General features: G+C 53.6%; 1 pseudogene across 1 annotated transcript; it reads left to right on the plus strand.

The window, feature by feature from the left end:
• Positions 1–5,979: 5,979 nt before the first annotated feature.
• On the plus strand, positions 5,980–18,796 carry LOC311524598 (proteinase-activated receptor 4-like; annotated as a pseudogene). The gene is made up of 2 exons: positions 5,980–6,133; positions 17,754–18,796. The product of its transcript is annotated as a proteinase-activated receptor 4-like (transcript).
• Positions 18,797–18,895: the final 99 nt, after the last annotated feature.

An 18,895-nucleotide genomic window follows, 5' to 3' on the forward strand; every position in this document is an offset into this window, starting at 1 on the left:
ACAGCCAGTGCCTCGGGCCCGCGGCGTAGGGAGGGCAGTGATCCCAGGCGGGGCCTGGCCACGGACCGGCAGGGAGAGGTGTTGGGCTGGGTACAGAGGGAGCCCTGGGCACAGACCGGCAGGGAGGGGGCACTGGACTGGGTACAGAGGGAGCCCTGGGCACAGACCGGCAGGGAGAATCATAGAATATCAGGGTTGGAAGGGACCCCAGAAGGTCATCTAGTCCAACCTCCTGCTTGAAGCAGGACCAATTCCCAGTTAAATCATCCCAGCCAGGGCTTTGTCAAGCCTGACCTTAAAAACCTCTAAGGAAGGAGATTGGGCGTTGGGCTGGGCTGGGCACAGAAGGAGCCCTGGGCACAGACCGGCAGGGAGGGGGCGTTGGGCTGGGCACAAAGAGAGCCCTGGGCACAGACCGGCAGGGAGGGGGCGTTGGGCTGGGCACAAAGAGAGCCCTGGGCACAGACCGGCAGGGAGGGGGCGTTGGGCTGGGCACAGAGGGAGTCCTGGGCACAGACCGGCAGGGAGGGGGTGTTGGCCAGGGATGAGCACCCTGGAAATACTGCTTGGTGTTACTGTTACACCGTGTCTGTTGGTGGCACCAACCTCTGCCTGGGGCCCTGTGCCCATGTCTTTACTCTTCCAGTTGCAGGTCTCAGGCCCTGTGCCCATGTCTTTACTCTTCCAGTTGCAGGTCTCAGTGCCAAGGCAGCTCCAGGTCTCTCTGGGGCAGCTGCATGCCCAGTGTCTATGCAAGGTGCTCACGGCCCTATCTGGCTGCCTGGCCCTTGCAGCCAGCATTGCCCTGGACTCACGGCCACAACCACCGCCTGGTGCTTTCTGTGGGAGCCCCACTCCTGCCTCAGCCTGGCAGAACCCGGCTGTTCTCTCTCCATCTCATCCCGAGCTGGATCCCCCACACGAAGGGCTCAGAGGACCAGCTGGTGGCACAGGCCTCTGCCTGGTTGGGGAGGATCTCATCTGGAAAATGTACTGTAGGGGCCCCCAGCAACGCTTTCTTCCCCATCAAAGCTAGTTGGGCTACAACAGCTGCTTGCCTGGAGCTAGAGCTCTGTCCCAGGTATGCCCCTCACCCTGCCCTGGCCCAGAGGTGGGCACAGTGTGGGACTCGCACATACCTGAGTCCTGCGGGAGCTGGGCCCTTGGGGTGACTGGCTCTGGCTCTCTTCTGATGCCTGTGATAGTCCACAGGAAAGTGAGGGTTGGCACATCTGTGCCAATGCAGTTACAGGGGAGAGGACATCCCTCCAATTGCGGGGCAGGTAAGAGCTGCGACCTCAGCTCCTGATGTGGTTCCAATTCCTGGGAGGCTCCTTGGGCTGGGAGTCTGGACAGGGCCGGAGGACACGGTTCAGCAGTAGTGCCGCAGTATGTAAGGACCTGGCTGGCCAGGTAGCCAGCACAACTGTCCCCTGCTCCCCAGGCCCATTGGTTATCCTGGCCAGCCTTAAAGGACTGAACAGCAGCTCTGGCCGTTCCAAAGCTGGTACACTCACAAGAAGCATGAGCAATGCTTGGGGGAGGGGAGATTGTGGGCAAGTGAGTCCGGGGGGGTGCTAGGACAGTGCTCTGGTGTGGAGGGGGCCCCCTGGAAGAGGCTGAGATTATCACCTGATAAACTGTTGCGATTTGGTGTCAAGGATCCAGGCCAATCCTGCACTTGCATCCATCATGCACTAGCTACAAAGCTGTGTCTTTCCTTGCTTTCCCTTGTCCTCTTCCTGCTCTGCCATCCCCATCTTCCCCTTCCCCTCTGCCTCCAGCTCCCTCTCTCTGTCTCATACCATTCCTATCTGAGGCATTGCCACCCATGTGTTCCCTCCTCGATTAGCCTCATTTCCTGCGACTCGTTAATATTGCCCGATCCACCATGCCCCTTCCCTTTGCTCCACCTTCTCCCCACAAGGAGCTTCCCTGCACCCAGGGACCTGACTGGGGATGGGGCTGAGGGTGATTCATGGGACAGGGACAGCCTGGGGTTTGGCCCACAGGAGCCAGGCTGGAGAAGAGGTGTGTGGTACATAGAGATGCCCAGATAAACCCTGGAGCGGAGCAGAGCAGACCAGGGTGAATAACTGAGGTTTTGGATTGGCGGCAATTCTGAAATATAGAAGAAAAACACTGGATTCAGCTCCAGCCAAATCTGAACTGGTTTGTGATTGTTAGTGAATCGAAAAAGCCATTTTTGGTCTGTTCGAGAGAGGGGATGTCCTGGGGTGGCACTGGGCATGTGGAGCTATTGGTTAGCCTGGCCCTGGGGGAGAGGGCTGGGGAGCAGGGCAGTTCTCAGTCCTGGGACTGAAACAATCCAAGCCCGCAAGCTGGGGGAGCTTTGGGGGACCTGTCACTGAGGGATGTCTGGGGCTGGGAGGCTCCTCGCCAGCTTTGAAGAGTAGCTGTGGCTCACTCGCCCCATGCAGCACCCATGGCCCGAGTGCTGTCCCTGCACCGTACACAGTTACAAGGCCTGGGGCCCCTTGCTGAATGGGGCAGTGTCAGCCCCTAGCACTGTGCCCTCACCTGCCGCTCCAGTGTAATCTGGCCCGTGGTTCTGAGCTACACAGGTCAGTGACTAGTAGTGAGTATTAGTTAAATCCCCAGGGATGGGCATTTGCTCAGTTCTACATTTTCTGCTGTTACTTTAAACCAATCCATGGATCAACGCTGCTCTCCCCACTGTGCTCTAGCGACTTGCCCACTATGACCTTTCAGTGCTCAGGCACTTCCAGGCTCTTCTCACCTAAACAAGGTCAGAACTTTGTAGCTGGGCAAATCCCTCTTCTGACTCCTAGCCCAGAAACACAGCCTGACTTATCTCAATTCATCCAAGACCAGTCAGTCTCCCTTCAGGGGCAGGTTTCGGCTGGTTCTCTGGCTGGGCAAACAGGGATTTGCAGCTCTAGCATGGGAACTGTTTTGCAACATTAACCATGATGATCAAACCCAGCATGTCAGCTGATGTGCTAGGCCCCAATCCTGTAGCCAGATCCAAGGGGGCAAGCCCAATGGGTCTCTCATGGACACAGGTAGGGCTCCCACCTCTGAGGTGCAAAATATGGGCCTTGTGGGCTGATCCTGAGCCCATAACACTGGCCAGCTGGCAGTGGGCACTGAGCACCCATCCAGCTTTCCTGGGACAGGTACCTCAAAAAATGGATGCTACTGAGAAAACCTGAACAGGTGGCAGCTCTACTGTGGTGTCCTGCTGCACAGATATGACCAAGGGATTGGGACCTGAGTGAGTTTATTGGTGGTTTAAATGACAGAGGCTGGGGCCCCCTGTTCCAGGCCCATTCTTAGTCTCACCCCAGGCCCAGCCTGACCTCCAGGAAAAGGTGTCATGGGGCCTCACTGCTTCTGAGCTCTGTCATGTTCTCCACCCCAGGTCAGTTCTCTGAAGCATGGCACTAGCTAGGGGACTTGCTAAGCCTGGCTCCTGCAACGTCCCTGCGGCGCCCTGTTCCACCAGCCCAGCTCTTCGGAACATTCTGAAAATAGAATTGGTTGAATAATGCAGAAAAGTCCTGAATAATTTATTCACCGAATAACAATATTATTCACCATCTCCATTATTCAGCCAGCTGCACAGGGCTAGAGCCCGGCTCAGGGCTTTTTGCTGTTCAGAAGGCGCCACACTGCAGTAACGGCTGCCCAGTCTGCCCCAGTCCTGCTGGGAGGTGGCGGGATTTCTGCTCTCTTTGCTGGTGCTTTATTGGTGTAAGATGGCTGCAGGTGAGAGAGGCCCTGGGCAACAGCACAGCAGCCTGGGCTGTTAGTTATGGCTTGGAATAAGGGGGTGAGATAGAAGCCACAGGGCACGGTCACTCTGCTGGCCTTTCTCTAGGGACCCATAAAGGGTGCACAGGGAGTTGGGCCAGTGGCTCCTTCTCCCTTTTTCCCATTGCTCGTTCCCCCTGCCCCCAGTATCTCATTGCAGGAAGCTGCATCGTTGGCTGGCCAAGGAAGGATGGGTGGGAGAAGGGAGTCATGACCAAGTTTTCCAAAGTGCTCAGCTCGCAGAGGAGGATAAGAGTGGCAGGGGCTGCTGGGGGTTGTGCTGCTTTGACAGCCTGCTGCTAAGGAGGTGCCTGCACTGGCCAGCTCGCAAGAAAGCTAAAGGCAGCAGGAGGTCGGGGGGGGGGGGGGGGCTAGAGAGCAGACCAGGAAACTGCATGTAGAGGTGGGTTGTAGCGGCTGCAAGATTCACACTCGGTGCTGCAGCTTGGTCCTGCTCTGTTGGGTCCTCTCCATGCATCACTGGTACGTCCAGCAATGGGGCAAGTGGGGATGAGTTGGTCCATCCCTGCACCACGGCGCTTGGGGGGGATGCAGGAGGGGAGTTCCCCTTGCCGCAGCTGCTGCAGCTAAAGCAATGATGGGTGCTCCCACACCATTGCAGTGGCCTGAGTGAGCGGCAGCCGGCTCGGTGCAAGCCTCAGCGAGAGCTGGATGTCTTAGCAAGCAGCCACAGCATTTCTAGGAGCCTGCAGCACACTGTCCTACCCCGCCATGCATCCGATCCCTGCCCATCCTAGTCATTCCACGATGCACAGCTCTTTGGGAATCACCCATCTGTCACTGTGTCACTGGACCTTACAGTGTGTGCACCCTGTGGAAAAGTCCTCCTGGGTGTAAAGGAGAACAAGGAGTTTCCAGAGGCTTCCCCTTGGAAAAGGACCCAGTTCTCTATGAAATGCTCCAGATGTCTAGAGTAATTTCTACAGGCTCCTATTAAATGGCTAGAGAACCCAGTAGTTTAATCCTTATTCCAGCCTGTTGCTCTGTCCCACAAGGGCATGGGATGGGGAGAAGTCTTTGGCCAGCCAAAGAACTGTTTGTTCCTTTCAGCCCCAGTATCTGGTTGCTGGCCGTGGATGTTTCCAAGGGACCTGGGCCAGATTTTTTAAGTTGCCGAGAGGCACCGGCTGGGACTTTCCAAAGTGCCTTGGTGCAGCTAAATACCGTTACAAATATGTTACACTGCTGAGCTGTGATTCTGCTGCTTAGGGCCCAGGGCTGGCTCCCCAGGCTGACTACAGGGTGTCTCGCAACCTGCTAGTTGCCATGTGTGCCTATGGCATGTCTATGTCTCTGGCTCTCCCTGGCAGGTGTAGGCATTTGAAAATCCGGACCCCCTGTCTGGTTGCCATTACGCTGTCCTGGCTGTATGCCCCCAGAGACATGCTGTTGTTGCCGGCACCCAGTGCCGAGAGGCAAAACAACAGCAGGGGTTGGTTCGTTACCCGGTATGCTTCACCCAATAATCACAACGGGGTGGAGAAGCAGGAAAGTTTATTTGCAGCTGCAAAAAGGTACAGGGAAAATAGAATCTCAAATCCTGCACACAGAGCAGGAAGTTGTACAGGCTTTTATACATTTTTTTTTAAGCATACTTATTTAATAGCAAGCTGCCCTAAGTATCCATATAGCCAGCTAATTTAGTTACCAGCTAGTTTCCTTGTTTTTTTGTATTATTTGTTAAACTATACATAAAGCTGCTTTATTTAGCATTGTTTTTTTATATTTGCCCTGTGTGGCCTTGTTTAGTTTCAGGCAATCTGACTCTGCAACATATTGTTGCAGATTCTCAGCATAACTGCTGCGAGTGCCTCCAGGCGGGGGGGGGGCCAAGGACACCTGGGCCTAGTGCGAGGGGGCTTCATCAACACTCATGGTCTTCCATCCCCTCGAGTTACCTAGTGGCCATGCCCCAGGGTCCCCAACACTGTGGCTGGGAACATTTCAGGCCTCCTCTGTCAGCTCCTCAGGTGTGAGCGCCTGCCCTGGGCGTTCAAACGCAGAATCACAGAGACCCCGGCCTGCAAGGAAAGAGGAAGAGAAAGCGACAGAAAAGGAACCAGAGAGGGAGTTGTCTAGCGCCTGTGCCATCACTGGGACTCTCCCCGCAGGGGCCGCCCCCTCATCCAGCACTTTACAGAGCCTGACAATGCACCACGCATGTGCTGCACTCGCTGCCCCAGTTCAGATGAAGTCTAGCCTGCCTGGGTTGCAAACATGTTGTCCCTGCAGTCTGGACCATACTCTGCAGCTCTCTGCACCTCACTTCTACTCACCTGCACCTGGCTGGGCTGGGCTGAGCAATGCCCCACAGGTAAGCGCCCTGCGAGGCTCCTTTGCTCCACATGGTGAGGAGGTTTTCCGCTCCTGCCCCCCCCCCGCTTCAAGCCATCCCAATGCCCATGGGAGTCTCCCCTCTTGGGCTCACTGCAGTGGGGGCAGGGAGCAACTCCGGGGAGGACTCTCTTAGCACTGGCTGGGTAGAATTGGACACGCTGCTTATAAGGTTGCATAAGGCAAGTGGGTTCTTCCTTCTCTCTGCCTAGGTGCCGAGCTGCCTGGTGGGTGAGGCCAGGGCCCCACAGGCCATCGGGATGAATGCATTGCCATGGCTTCCTGTTTGGTGCAAGGATTTCTTGCTCCCAGAGGCCTCAGCTGGACACCTGTCTGATGGGTGAGAGCCTGGCTATGAATCCCATGACCTGGGGGGGAATTCCCACCCATAGCCCAGGGCTTATAGTGCATTAGGTCCGAGCCCTCCTGTCCCCACTCTGACCGGCTGGCCAGCCGCTGTTTGTTGTCAGGATGTCAGGCCCGTGGGCTCTGTTATCACCGAGGACTGCTATTGCTGAGGCGGTGGAGCAGGGATGTGCCTGCCCATTTGGAGCTGGGAGCATTTGGGGCAGGCTGTTTGTTCATCTCAGAGTAGTGGCTCTCAACCTTTCCAGACAACTGGACCCCTTTCAGTCTGATTTGTCTTGTGTACCCCAAGTTTCACCTCACTTAAAAACTACTTGCTTATAAAATCAGACATAAAAATGCAAAAGTGACTCAGCTCATTGTTACTGAACAACTTTCTCATTTTTACCATATAATTATAAAATAAATCAATTGGGATATAAATATTGTCCTTACAGTTCAGTGTACAGTATATAGAGCAGTATAAACAAGTCATTGTCTGTATGAAATTTTAGTTTGTACTGACTTCACTAGTGCTTTTTCTGCAGCCTGTTGTAAAACTAGGCAAATATCTAGATGAGTTGATGTACCCCCTGGAAGATCTCTGCATACCCCCAGGAGTGCACATACCACTGTTTTAGAGACAGTCAGACTGAGACTCCGCTGGGGTTGGGGGAGGAGGGATGGGAGCCATGAACTTCCTTCTTCTCAGCTGGTAGACTTTCCAAATGAAAAAGCCATGGGCTTGTGGGTTGGGCTCCCTTCCTTCACCTTGGCTGGGTAGAAATAACACCAAATGCCCCTGCTGGCCTGCAATGCTCCCTGCCTGGTCCGAGAGCCAAGGGGCAGGCTTGGGCGCAGGCCGCAGGAAATCCATCCAGCTGGGTCTGAAACATGACCGAGGAACATTGCAGGCTGCTGTTTGGCTCCTACATCCATCTGCAGGGAGGTGGTGGAATCTCCTTCCTTAGAAGTTTTTAAGGTCAGGCTTGACAAAGCCCTGGCTGGGATGATTTAATTGGGTATGGGTCCTGCTTTTGAGCAGGGGGTTGGACTAGATGACCTCCTGAGGTCCCTTCCAACCCTGATATTCTATGATTCTATGCAGGCACCTAAAGGAGTGGTTTGATTTTCAAAGGTGCTGAGATCCCACTGGAGTCAACAGGAGTGGCTGGGGATTCGCTGCCTTTGAAAATCAGGCCATCTACTTAGGGCCATCTAAATATGGACCCAGGAGCCTGCCCGTAAGCCACCCATGTTGACAGTCTTATCTGAAGGTTTTTGGTTTCCCCTGGTGCTTTATGCCCTCCTGTCTGCAACTCAGGTGAGCTCTCGACCTCCCTCCCTGGGAACCGCCCCTGCCCCACGCGCCTGAATTCCTGGGTTCAGCGGCTCCGTGCACTCGTAACATTCCCCCTGCTGTGGACGGTGGCAGGGCTGGATGCACAGTGCTTCACAGACATAAATGGGGCTGGTGCACTGGGCCCATGGTATCATATTCAGGAAGGGTGTTGTGGGTATCACAATCACAGCAGGTCGATGCATGGCCTCCCTGCATGACTACATCCTGGATGCGGCAGTGTCCAACGCTCTCGGCCACTCGGCCAGCTGTCATAGAATCCAATGGCTGTAAAGGAGGCTGGGGAGGACAGCTCAGCTTTATGGAGCACAGCGTGAGCAGCACTGTGCTCACGTACATACCTTACAATGCTGTGCATTCTTTATGCCCGTGCCAGAGGGGATGTTACAAGTCGATACATTAAGCTCAGCTGCGTGGAGCCAGCTACTTGGCTCCATGCAGCTGAGCGTAATGCATTGACTTGTAACATCCCCTCTGGCACGGGCATAAAGAATGCACAAATGCATTAACCATCCAACCTGCACCCTCTGCTAGAAACCCAGTCAGCACTAATGCCTGCACCCTGGGAAAACTCTCTGTGTTTAGCAAGAGCAAACAGATACCACAATCCCAACTGCTGTCTGCTGCTGCCTGCCGAGTCTCTCTCTCTCCTGAGTCCTGCAATCCTGCTGGGGCTGCAATCACCCCTGTGCATGAGGGGAGCTGCAGGCACCTCCCAGCTCTGCACACAGGTTGCTATCTCGGTTGGCTCAGGCACCATGGGAAATGTGGCTGTATCTCTGATGTCGCTATATCTGCCTCCCCGGGGCTGTCGGCTCAGCCCAGGTCCCGCTTTCCAGTGGGGTGGTTGGAGATGGCTTTCCTCGCTGTGTCAGCCCAGATAACACTCTGGTCGACCCTTGGCTTGGCAATCAGTGAATTGTGTGCTCAGTTCCTCTTTCCTCAGTTCCTTGTCGGCTGTTCCCCTGGACGTTTTCCACTGTTGCCGGCACAGAGTGCCCGAAGCAAGCAACAGCTGGGTTCGTTGCCCGGTGTGCGTCGCGCCAATGACCATAACGGGGTGGCGAAGCAGAGAGATTTATTTGGAGCTCCAAATAGGGCGCAGGGAGACTGAGCTGTCTCAAATCCTGCAGCAGCGCAGCAAATTCCAGTATACATTTTATACCTTTGCCTATTTCACTATACAAGCTTATGCAACCAATTACCTGTTGCCCCATACAATACCGTAGCCAATCAGCTAAAGCAGCCAGTTGTGTTTTTCCTCAGTAGCATTGCCCAAGCCTTGCCCTATTTGTTACTGGTTTTTGCTAAACATTTCTGCCTTATCCATCTGTTTCCCAGGCTGAAGCTGGCCTTGGCTGGCGAGCCATGTGCAAACCTGTCTGTTTGTGCTAGCTTCCTCAGAGTTATGCAGGATCACAGAGGGTTCAAGGAGCAAAGGGGCCTTGGTTTATCCAGGCCTAGAGCAGGAGGGCTTCCTCGACACTCGTGGTCTTCCACCCTCCCGAGTTACCTAGTGTAGTGCCCAGTGTCACCAACACCATCACCCAGGCTGCTGCCAGTGCAGTCCGCTGCGGTATTCCACTCGGCCAGTGCAGCTCCTTGCCAAGCTCTGAGCAGCTGTGGTCAGGCTGCTGACTCAGGCTTTCCGCTGGGCTGTGCAGTTGAGTTCATGTGCTCCAACAGCCAGCCTTTGCTCAGACTCAGCCCGAGAGAGTTGGGCGCCATTATCAGTTTTCACTTGCAGCACTGGCCAGCTGGGGCTGTGTTAGTGTCTGCGAGAGGATCCAGCTCCCAAAAGCCTAGCCATCAGCTCTTACCGAGTAGTCTGGCCATTTTGCTACAGTTCAGGCCATTCTCACTTGGTCCAAGCTTGGGTTGCCATGTCACGTGTTATACATGGCTCCTTTGCTTGGCCTTTCACAAGGGCTCCAATTTCCAGTCCCCCTGTGGCCAGAATGGCACCTCTCAAGCGTGTGTGCGACTCAGTCGCTAGCAGGGATCCCTGCCGAAGTCTGAGGCCTCAGAACTCTGCATATGCTGGATCTTGGCCCTTTGGGTGTGGCCTCCCCGATCCCTACCACTGTCAGCGCCACAGGCTTTCCCATCTAGCCGTCCTGCTGGAGCAGTTGCTTCAGGGCCGTGGGGCCTCATTTTGGCACTGATGCTATTGAATCTGTGTCAGGTGTGGCTCTGACACACAGGAATTCAGCAAAGCGACTTTGCCCAGCTTCTGCCCTGAAGGTTGCTAAGGCAGGAGTTCGGGCCCATCTTGTAGGGCACTTCTAGGCTGTGTGGTGCAGCAGCAGCAATGAAGTGTTAGGCTGATGGCAGGTGTTGAGTCTTTGCTGTCTGTGCAACATTAAGAAAGAGGAAGCCACATGGGCACTGCTGGTGACTGGTTTTAGTAACCACATGCAAAGCAGGCCTAGTTATATATATATACGTGCACTATTGCCCTGTTAAGATCTGGTGGCTTCTGCTATCGAGGACTGGAAGACTCACTGTCCAATACCCGTCCATTACACAAAGGTGTTCTGAAGATATTTTCTAGAAGGGCATGGTTCAAATTGACGCTGACCACTTCTTGGACATGGCTGAATCTCTCATACTCTGCCACTTATCACAGATGGGGTCAGGTTCCCGGAGCAGCATGCTGTGTGGGGAACCCAGCCTCTGGACTCCTGTGTGTTTTAAGCCTCCTGAATCTGAACAGTGTCCAGGCACTGCCCCAGGCTTGGGGTCCCTCTAGAGTGACCAGATGAAACGGACAAAATATTGGGACACATGGGGGAAGCAAAAAAAAAAAAAAGCAGCCGGAGCATCGGAATGTCTGGTCACCCTAGGTCCCTCAGCATACTCAGGGTGCACACCATCGATCTAGCACCCCCTCCTGAGAGCTGGAGCCTACATGGTGCCCCTGAACTAGTACTGGCCCTTGGACTCAGCCTGGAGCATAAACACGTGCTCTCCCAGAACTTCAGCGAAAGTGTGAACCTTCTGGGTTACGGTTAACTATCTCAGGGGTAGCACGGAACACACAGACACTGTGCTCCATAACACTGGTGCTCTTTACTAAATCACACACAAGAAATACACAGATTAGGGTTGTCGATTAATCACAGATAACTCACGTGGTTAAATCAAAAAAATTCATCATGATAAAAAAAATTCATTGCGATTAATTGCAATTTTAATCGCACTGTTAATCAATAGAATACCAATTGAAATGTATTAAATATTTTGGATGCTTTTTCTACATTTTCAAATATATTGATTTCAGTTACAACACAGAATACAAAGTATATACTACTCACTTTATATTATTATTTTTGATTACAAATATTTGGACTCTAAAAATGATAAACAAATGAAAGTATTTTTTCAGTTCACCTCATATAAGTACTGTAGTGCAATCTCTTTACCATGAAAATACAACTTACAAATGTAGACTTTTTTTTTGTTACATAACTGCACTCAAAAACAAATCAATGCAAAACTTTAGCGCCTACAAGTCCACTCAGTCCTACTTCTTGTTCAGCCAATTGTTAAGACAAACAAGTTTGTTTACATTTACAGGAGATAATGCTGCCCACTTCTTATTTACAATGTCATGGGAAAGTGAGAACAGGTGTTCGCATGGGACTTTTGCAGCTGGCATTGCAAGGTACGTGCCAGATATGCTAAACATTCGTATGCCCCTTTATGCTTCGGCCACCATTCCAGGGGACATGCTTCTATGCTGATGATGCTCATTAAAAAAATAATGCGTTAATTAAATTTGTGACCGAACTCTTTGGGGGAGAATTGTATGTCTGCGGCTCTGTTTTACCCACATTCTGCATATATTTCATGTTATAGTAGTCTCAGATGACTCAGCACATGTTCATTTTAAGAACACTTTCGCTGCAGATTTGACAAAACGCAAAGCAGGTACCAATGTGAGATTTCTAAAGACAGCTATAGCACTTAACCGAAGGTTTAAAAATCTTAAGTGCCTTCCAAAATCTGAGAGGGATGAGGTGTGGAGCATGCTTTCAGAAGTCTTAAAAGATCAACTCTCTGATGCGGAAACTACAGAACCCAAACCTTTTACTGGTGGCATCTGACTCAGATTATGAAAATGAACATGCATCGGTCCGCATTGCTTTGGATCGTTATCGAGCAGAACCCATCATCAGCATGGACGCTGATGGAATGATGAATGAAGCACAAAGGGACATATGAATCTTTAGCACATCTGGTATGTAAATATCTTGGGACACCAGCTGCAACAGTGCGAACGCCTATTCTCACTTTCAAGGGACACTGTGAACAAGAAGCAGGCAGCTTTATCTCCTGCAAATGTAAACAAACTTGTTTGTCTGAACAACTGAACAAGAAGTAGGACTGAGCGGACTTATAGGCTCTAAAGTTTTACATTGTTTTATTTTTGAATGCAGTTATTTTTTGCAAATAATTCTACATTTTTAAGTTCAACTTTCATGATAAAGAGATTGCATTACAGTACTTGTATTAGGTGAATTGAAAATACTATTTCTTTTGTTTTTTACAGTGCAAATATTTGTAATAAAAATAAATATAAAGTGAGCACTGTACACTTTGTATTCTGTATAGTAATTGAAATCAGTCAATTTGAAAATATAGAAAACATCCAAAATATTTAAATAAATTGTATTCTATTACTGTTTAATCGCACAATTAATCTCTATTAATTTTTTTAATTGTTTGACAGCCCTAACACAGATCCATACAAAATAAACCCTACCTGCATTTCCCCCCATTCAGCTCTGTGGGAGGCCATCGTCAGGTAGATGGGTCCCACCACAACATCCAGCTTCCCTCATCTTAAACTGGTGAAAAATGAGCACAGAGAGAGGGACACACACACACCAGCTTCTGCCCTTCTAGTCCTGCAGTCACCAGCAGGTGACTTTGTTGCCAGACAACCGCTCCCCTGACAGACCAGTTCTCCAAGGTAAAATCCAGCCTTTTGTCCAAGGGGCTTCCTTTTACAATGGAGGCCCATCAAGATTTAATGCCCCTCTGCTGTCCTAGGAGGAGGCGATACCAGATCATAAAGGATACACAGAGCCCAGGGGGCATTCCTGATTAAGTTGTACAGGTTGGTTTCCAAAATCACTCCAACACTACAGCAAGTAGAGCAGGTCAACATGGTTTTGAACAAAAAAATCCTAGCTGGATTTTATCGGAACTCCAAGAGACCAGGTCCATTTGGCTAGAAGTTTTCTGTGGAAAAATGATGCTACTGTCCAGACAAAACATTTGAGTATTTTGTGTTTCATGTTGATGTTTGGAAACTGAAACACAACAACAAAAATGGTTTCCAATTTGGTTTGAGTATTTTGGGGACTTCCACTTGTAAAAGGGGTGTTTGCCAGATTTGTGCCTAGTTCCTGCTCCTGTGCATCTCAGTGATTTGTAGTTTCTGCATTGGCATCAGGACTGGGTGGTGAGTACTTGTCTCTGTTTGATAGCTTTGTCATGTGCTTTGCAGACCAAGACACTGTCTGGGAATGGCACACATTGGTGGGCAAACTGGAACAGGTTGCTGTAAATCTTCAGCGCCCCCTTATGGCAAAACCAGGCAACACAGCAACTCTGCCTCATTTTCCCTATTCCTTTGATGTACCAATTACCATCTAGCCTGCTTGTTTGGGTCTTTGATGTCACCTCAGCCCTCTGGCCAGGTTGTTGCTAGTCCTTTCCTCTTTTGGGATGGTAAACAGTCCACAATGTCAGGAGGCCAGATGCCCTAGATGAGGGGCTCACAGTCCCTGGCCTCTTTGGGCCTGGCTTGCTTTTTCAAGGCTTTAACAACCCAGGTGTAAGGGCCTGGGACGTAGGCAATCTGGCCTAGCACTCAAAGCTGGGGTGGTGGCCACACATCAAGGATAGCATTGAGGCTTCAGTCAGCAAGCAGGGACTGGATTAATCACTAGAGCCATGATCCATAGGCAAGTGTCAGGTTCAGGTAGGGGTGGAGAGCTGAGGTAGCCAGGCTGGGGTCAGAGACAGCGATCAGGAAGCCAGGCTCAGTCTGGAGTCACAGCTGACCAGAAGTCTGTGTTTCTATCCAGACAACTTCCTGGGCCAACCTCCAGGCTTAAATAGTGAGCATGGGCCAATCAGAAACCTGTAGGGTGCTCTCACTCAGGACCCTTTGGGCAGTACTTCCTGTGGTGCCTAATCTTCCTGTGGCACTCAGCATGGCCTCCTGGTAGTGACGTGGAAACGTCAGCCAGTCCAATCTCGGTCTCCCGCCCTACTTCCTTGCAAATGGCTGAACTATTTTGGCTGCAACTTTCCTCCCAAAGTTCAGCCTGAGGCAGGCACCCTGCGTGGACAATTTCAGCCCAAGTGGATAAGTAAAGCTGTAGGGAACTGAAAACAGGGCCCTGTAACAGGAAGTGCTGGGCAACCTTAATAACAGATGGTGCTACCAGCCTAGTTCACCCTGTGAAAAGTCCACTGCTATTTTCCTATGTATATCTCCCCTTAACTTCACCCCATTGCTCCTAGTCGGACCCCCCTTCTGCCTGCTCTGCCCTTGGCGTGCTCCCACTCAGATCTCTACGGCTGGGGAGTGCGGCCCTGCTTAGCCATTGCTTCTTCGCCAAGCTAGGCTTTCTTCTGTCTTTACCAGGGAGGGCTGAGCTGCGTTGCACATACCCTGGGTGAGGGGTAGGGGAAGAAGGCATGCTGCTGTAACACACATCAAACTCCAGTAGTGGGCTCTGTGGGCCCGGGATTCTTGCTCAGTCCTGCTAGAACGAACACCTGCAATCAGAGCAGCAAGAGATTCAGGGTCTGTCTGGAGCAGGGCTCAGATGGAATTGTCTCAAACACAGTTTAATGTGCAACTCAGTAGTCTACTACCATGAGCCCTGTGGTTAAAGTGCTCTGCTCCCAGCGGTCAAGGACTACCACGCAGAATACCAACAAACTGCAGCTAATTTCCTGTAACAGCGTCTGTCTGGTACTTTGAACCAGGTTCTAGTTAAGCATTAGCTGCTCTCGAACCTTTAAAGCATAAACTCTGCGCAGACACCTGTAACACACAGCAGAGCGCTAGGCTCCTCCTCAGAACAGGGCTGAGACTAACTGCCCCTGGACCACAGCAACCCCAGCCACCCAGGCAGGGTGTGTCCCAACATCCCAACCTCTGGGGAGCACAAGCTGTGTGTGTCTGGCTGGGTGTTCTGGGAGGGTGGAGGGCCAGCAAGTTGAGACACTGTGAAAACCTCAGTGAGCAGTGGAAGCTCACAGCATGCCCCTGGTGCATCTGCCACTTTGCAGTGTGTCCGGGCTGCTGCTGCTGGCAGCATCCTTTGATCTAGGAGATTTTCGACTGAGTCCTTGGGCTTCTCCCCACAGCTCTGGCAGCTCTCAACAGGCTGGGCCCAGGGGAAGGGCTGTCAGAGGCTCGGGACCTTCCTTCTTTTTGAATATGGTTCCTAACACCTAATCTGGGGCCTGGCCAGCCCAGCCCTGGGGATGGAGGCCATGCTGGGCCAGTCCACCTGGCCCTGACCTGATGCCAGGAGTCATTGGAGGAAGCCCTGGCCCTGCCATCCTCTGCCTGCAACTGGCTTCTCACTCCAGGAATGACCTGGGGGAGGTGATGGATTCTTTGGGGCCTAGTGTGCAGGAATCAGCTCACCAGGGTGGGAGGGCTCTGGGCAGTGGGGGGATGGGGGGGGAACAGCAGGGGCTATCAGTTCTGGTCACTTCTTACACATCCGCCCCGGGGCTCCAGTGACAGCCTCTGGGAGCCTGGGATTCAAAGGCAAGGCCATGTGCTCGCAGTGCCTGTACAGCAGGGCTCATGGCTGGGCCTGGAGAGCACATCCATGCCACTCATTCCTCCCCCACCTGGGCCATAAGCAGGGGCAGGATGCTCTGTGGCTCTCCCATGGCTGCCCTGCACAGTGCCCCCTGCAGGAGGCAACTATAACACAGACAGGGGGCCCAGCGTGTCCTCTGGGGAGTGCCCCCAAGATGGGGCATTGCCTGGGTCTGCCCTCCAAACACCCCAGCCCGCTCCCAAATGGGGTCCTCCTGGCTTAGTCCACGGGGCTCACCCCTACAGCAGCCCCCTTCTTTCCCTGCACTCCCAGCACTCTGTGTGCTCGCGGCCTCACCGACATGGGTAAGACTGGGGAGACCCTGCTGCGAGCAGCCAAGAGCAGGGGCTGAGCCCTGACAGCATCTCCTCCCTTCCCCTCCTATGCCTTGGGGTTGTGTGCCATCCCTGCCCCCGTATACATGACCTTCCCCTGCCTTCCCCCTCTCATACCCAATGTTTCTCTGCCATCTCCTTAGGGGGTGCTCCTGTCCCATTTCACACTGACCCCATCTCCCCCCACCTCTCCCTCACCATGTGCTGTGCTGTGCATGTCCTAGTGCTGCTTCCTCTTTCCCGGCCCCCACAACCTGACTGCGCCAGCCTCCGCAGCATGCAGGCCATGCAGACCCGCCCTCTTCACCACCCGCTTGCCTACCTCAGCTCCGCCCTGGCTGCCTGGCCCTGCTCCTATTCCAAGTCCACCTCAGCGCCTCCCTCTGGTTCCCCCACACCAAGCGCCCCTCCTCCACATGCTTATCCTGCCTTCCGAGTGGCAGGGTGACACTGGCAGCTCCTCAGGGTGGGCACCCTGCCTGGTAATGCAATCCTGCCCCTCAGCTGGAGCAAGAGCCATCCCCTACCCCCAACAAACATCTGCCCCCCCAAGAAGTTGCCCCCTCCCTCCCCATTGAGCTGCCAAGGGGGGAGGGGTGTGATCAGTGTGGTATGCTACCGGTACTTGGTATCTCTTTGGCCAGGGCTGGGCGATGGGTCTGGGGCGGCTCCCGCTGGGCTGCACTGGGGATAATCCCAGGGGTGAAAGGGCTCCAGGCAGAGCCCAGCCTGGTATTCCAGTGCCTGGGAAACCCGCTCAGTCCAGAGCCAAGGCAGGTGAGCTCAGATTTGTCAGTGGGAGAGCCGAAGTCTGAGGCTACACAGAGCTCTTCCTCAGCTGGTAAAGGGGCTCAGGCCAGGGTAAGGCAACCCAGCTCCCTCACTTGGGGTGAAAAATCCACCCCCTGAGCCTCGAGTGAACCGGACCTCCCCCCATGTGGACAGCACTCTGGGGACAGAATCCTTCCAGTGCCTGCCTGGTGTGCGATTATTGACAACACTGGGAGGACCCGCGCCAGTGGCTACACTGAAGCACTGCAGCGCAGTAGCTGTGCCCCAGTAGCGGTTTGAGTGTAGACGTAGCCTCGGAGTGTCACAGCTGAACACTGGGTGGAGAGGTCATTAATGGGTATTGCAAGGGCCCATGCCAGGTGATGGGGCCTGCAAACACCTCTGGCTCCGGGTACCTTTCCCAGCCCTGAAGGAGAGCTGTGTGTAGCTCAAAGCTTGTCTCTCTTCCCATCAGCAGTTGGTCCAGTGAAAGCTGTTCCCTCCCCCACCTTGTCTCTCTAGCATCCTGGGACCCACCTAGCTACTGTTGCAAATCCCCAACCATAGTCACTGGGACCCAGCGTTGTGCTAGAACACTGCCCTCTGATGGCTACTTACAGTCATGGGAAGGCCGGTCTGTGGCTTACACACAGGAGTCAGATCCAGGACTCCTGGGTTTTTATCCTGCCTCTGCCTCTGACTGGCTTCATGGCCTTGGGAGCCTTCTTGCCTTGGGTACCCTTCTGCAGAATGGGGATACCCATGGGTCTGAGTTCCCCGTGCCTGCACAGTGCCCCAAGCAGGGGCTGGGCAGAGCGTTGGTGATCTGTAGGCCTGGCGTCGGGGGGGCGGCAGGCTGTGCCCAGGCTCCTGGCCTGAAGACTGTAGGAATGCCCTTACCCTTCTATCTTGGCCCTGCAGCACCCAGGCAAACCAAAGGCCGAGCCATGATCCGCATCTCAACCTGCGAGGAGGCCGGCAGGAACACCACGTTCTCTGGCTCCTGGCTGGAGTCTCACCTCCGCAGCCCAGTGACCACGCTGGTCCTCCCCACGCTCTACTCCATGGTGCTGCTGATCGGGCTGCCAGCCAATACCCTGGCTTTCTGGGTGTTGGCCACCAAGACCAAGAAATGCTCCTCCACCATCTTCCTGCTCAACCTGGCCGGTGCTGACCTGCTCTTCACCCTCCTGCTGCCCTTCAAGATCTCCTACCATCTGCTGGGCAACAACTGGCTCCTTGGGGACTATGCATGCCGTGCTTTGGTCACCCTCTTCTATGGGAACATGTATGGCTCCATCCTCTTGCTCACCTGCATCAGCCTGGACCGCTACGTCTCGCTGGTGCACCCCTTCCTGTGGAGGGGTTCCTCGCATGTCTGGCAGGCAGTGGGAGTCTGTGTGGGTGTCTGGCTGGCCGTGGGGCTGGGTTTGAGCCCGCTGCTGCGCTACCACCATTCCCAGCCCGTCCTAGAGTTGAACATCACCACCTGCCACGACATCCTCGACCCGGACACAGAGCACGAGCTGGCCTACTACTTCCCTGCACTGGTGGTGGTGGGCTTCGCCGTGCCCTTCGTGCTCATCACCTTCTCCTACGGCTGGGTGCTGGGGTGGCTGCTCCTCAAGGGGCAGCACTATGGCCATGTGGTACGCCTCCTGGCCCTGGTGCTGCTGGTCTTCGCCCTGTGCTTCACGCCCAGCAATGTGCTGCTTTTCTTCCACTACCTGCAGTCCCAGCCCGAGTGGCACAACCGCACCTACACCTGGTATGTGCTGGCCCTGGCCGCCAGCGCCTTCAACAACTGCATCGACCCCTTCATCTACTTCTACGTCTCTCGAGACTTCCGGGCCCGGCTCCGAGCTAGGCCCTGCTGCTGGAGGGGGGATGACAAGTCCTCCTCAGGCAGGGCCTCTGAGAAGTTTATGCTGCCCCAGAGGTCCAGCGAGCAGTGCCAGCACTAGGCCACGGCCCTGGGGAGCCCTCAGGCAGTGGGAGGGGACTGGGAAGCTGCTTTCTGTTTTCACCACCACTGCCCATGGGGCAACCAAGCATTTGGAAAT

Source organism: Lepidochelys olivacea, assembly GCF_965140295.1.
Source record: "Lepidochelys olivacea isolate rLepOli2 genome assembly, chromosome: 8".
Lineage (NCBI taxonomy): Eukaryota > Metazoa > Chordata > Testudines > Cheloniidae > Lepidochelys > Lepidochelys olivacea.